Source organism: Pyrus communis, chromosome 12, assembly GCF_963583255.1.
Source record: "Pyrus communis chromosome 12, drPyrComm1.1, whole genome shotgun sequence".
Classification (NCBI taxonomy): Eukaryota; Viridiplantae; Streptophyta; class Magnoliopsida; order Rosales; family Rosaceae; genus Pyrus; species Pyrus communis.
Genome location: NC_084814.1, coordinates 10,584,337 through 10,587,682, shown reverse-complemented (window position 1 = coordinate 10,587,682; position 3,346 = coordinate 10,584,337).

Genomic DNA, 3,346 nt, shown 5'->3' with positions numbered 1-3,346 from the left:
CTTTAGCTTTCTGAACGACACGTAGTAGTGCGGATGCGGCTCCTTTTGACAAAGCTGCACGCGTTTTCTGAAAAGCAGAGAAAGCGTCGCCGGACTTTGCGCTTGTCGGCTAAAGATGTGTAGTTGCGGTGATGGCCTCCACGTGTTGTCTGAAAAGAAGAAATCTTTTGACAAAGTTGAACGCGTCTTCTGAAAAGCCGAGAAAGCGTTGCCTAAATTACGCCGGAAATTCCGGCTTTTTGAATTGGTGGACGCGTCGCCTTGGCTTTTTATTGAGCTATCGATCACCACAACAAACACACTCTGAAGTTTTCCCATTCTTGAAAATCGACTCCGGGCCTTTGAAATTTAACTCCATCCTTTCTCTTTGAACACTTTTGAAAAATGGCAAACTCATCGAACCTTAGCTTGGAATTGAGCCTTAGCAGTGATACGGGCGCGCCGCGTCAAGGTAACGTATGGCGCCCTTCTTTCTTATCTTCTAACGGTCATCTTACAGGTGAGGACTCCGTGATGCAGGACGCCACAACAGCTACAATAGTAGCTAGGAACCTCCTCACTCCAAAAGATAGTAGGCTGCTGTCAGGACGGTCCGATGAGTTGGCCGTTCAAGAGTCCCTCGCACTTAGTGTTCAGTGTGCGAGTTCTGTGTCCAACATGGGCCAACGCCTGCTTGCCCGCTCCCGTCAGGTGGAATCATTGATGGCAGAGGTGGAAAGTCTCAAGCAGGAGATCCAGCAGCTTAAGTACGAGAATAGAAGTTTGCACGTGCTTGCCAACAACTATTCGACGGGCATGAAGAGGAAGCTTGATGAGCTGCAAGAGTCTGAAGGTCGGATTCACAGTGACCGTCAAAGGTTTTCATCTTTCCTCCAGAGGCACCTTTTTCCTGGCTCATCCAGCGCTTGGCCAAGTGTTGAGGCCTGGAATGCTCTAGCTCCGATGCCTTCCGCCCCGATGCCTTCCGCTCCGATGCCTTCCGCTCCGATGCCTTCTGCTTCAAAGCCTTCTGCTTCGACGCCTCGTAGTGGGGCTTCACGTAAACAACCTTTGTGAAGCTCCACCTTTCTCCATGTTTAGTATCTTTTTTTAATATAAATTTTTTTTTTTTTTTTTTTTTTTTTTTTTTTTTTTTTTTTTTTGTACATGCTTTGTTTATTCAGTGCATTGGGTTGCCTCCCAAGTAGCGCTTTCTTTTACGTCTTGCAGCCGGACGAAGAACCCAATCACTCCAGGATATGTTCACGAATCGGATGAAAACTCCGAGTCATAAACTAGTACCTAAAACAAGAAACAAAACAAGATTAAGAATCTGGAATAAAAAGAACAAACGAAAATAAAACAATCCAAAAACTCTCAAGTTCATCTTGCTTCTGTGGGCAGCAAGATGCATGAAGGTGAATTTGGTATGATTGGTTGAGCAAAGTCCTCCAAAGCTCTAAGTTTATCTTGGTTGCCCGCCATCTCTTCCTCTCTTTCCCAATCAAATTGCTCAGATCCTTTACTTGTTGAACTAGGTGAAGTCCTTTCCTCTTCCTCACGGATTAGGGATGAACTTGATGGCACAAAGTTGTCCAAAGTGTGGCCCTTCAACCGTTCAATTCTTTGGCCTAACTCAACAAGTTTATTTGACATATACTACCTTAAATAAAATAACACAAGAGTGAATGAAAATCTACTAGCAAACAACAATGAAATGAACAAAAATAAACTTAAAAACGTTTGAAAAGACTCAAGGGATGTGGAACTAAACGTTTAGAACACTTAAACAATCCAAAAACCCAAAACAGCAACTAGAAGACTCAAAATTGCCTAAAAACCACTTTCTGGGCAGTTTTGAGCACCTACACTAATTTGGACGAAATTGGATGGAAACTTGAATCAAAACACTTATAAACACAAATCAAAACACTTTCTAACTAATTTGGACAAAACAAAGACTCAAAGGACTCAAAACAGATTCACAAGACTCAAAACAAGCTAAAAACTCTCAAAACTGCCTAAAAACACAAACTGGGCAGTTTTGACACTAAACTCAATTTTGGACGAAAATTAGGTTTGAGCTTGACTCAAAATGCTTCAAAACACAAGATAAGACAGATTCTAAGCCTAAAACCTAACAAAATATGGGGGAAATTGTATTTGGACGAAATGCAATTAAATGGTCAGATTATAACAAAACCAGATTGTAAAGCAAGTTGATGTAAACCAATGGATAATGGAATGGCTAAGGGATTCTTTTCCACACCTGAAATGTATGCAACTTAAATCAACTTCCAATTATCAAATCGACAAGTTATGAACCTTGACACTAATCAAAATAGCAAATAAGCAAACAAGCAATTACAAGGGACTGAAATCAGTCCCCGGCAACGGCGCCATTTTTGTTGATGTATAATTCCTTCCTAATGCTAGAATATGTTTAGTATAATGGCATAAGTAAGGGTGTCGAATCCACAGGGACTAATTGGACCTATGTAATCACTTGTTTTGCAAGAACTCTAGGAAATGAATCAAACTAATCAAATTGAGCAGATTTGTTGTTGTTACTTAAAAGCATAAATAAAAGAAGTAAACACAACTAAATGAATCATCAACCAATATAACGAGATAGTATCAATGGAAATGAAACTAGGGATTCGATTTCACCATTGCTCAATTAAATCCATGTTTGTCAAGTTAGTTTATACTCATTCATCTACCTATTTCTTGAGTTTGTTTCACTTAGATATGATCAGCCATATGATGTGTGGATTTGATCAAATGTCTCTAATCGTGAACCTAATTGTGATGTGCAACTTTGGTTCATAATCAAGATTATGTAATGTACAAGAAACTTTCATAAAACCAAAGGGAGTAACTCGGCAGGATGTGTGCTAAACACTCCCTTCATTCATTCACATATCTACCAAGATTATGCATGATGTGTGCTTTAATCTTGGCTACACAACTTAGTGATTAATTCAAATGATGATCAAACATTAAAATCAATACATTAAGTCACCATTAAAACAGAAAATGAAACAAGAAATAGATGGACAAAATGAGCATTCTAACTTAATTACATGGCAAACTTTGCAAGGTTACATCGAATCCCTAGAGGAAGATTAGTTACAATTCATGTTTACAAAAGATTTAACATAAACATACACAACATGAATGAACATAGAATGAAGTAGAAGGAACCCTTGAAGCAAAACTGATGTTGAATTCCTTGAAGAGTGCCTTCGGTGTTGGAGCTCCCAAATGTGATTGTAAATGAGGGTGGAGAAAACTAATCTCGAATGGTTTCTGTGAGTGGTGCATAAATGGAGAGAAATGGACAGTTTCTGTGAAAGGGAGAGGG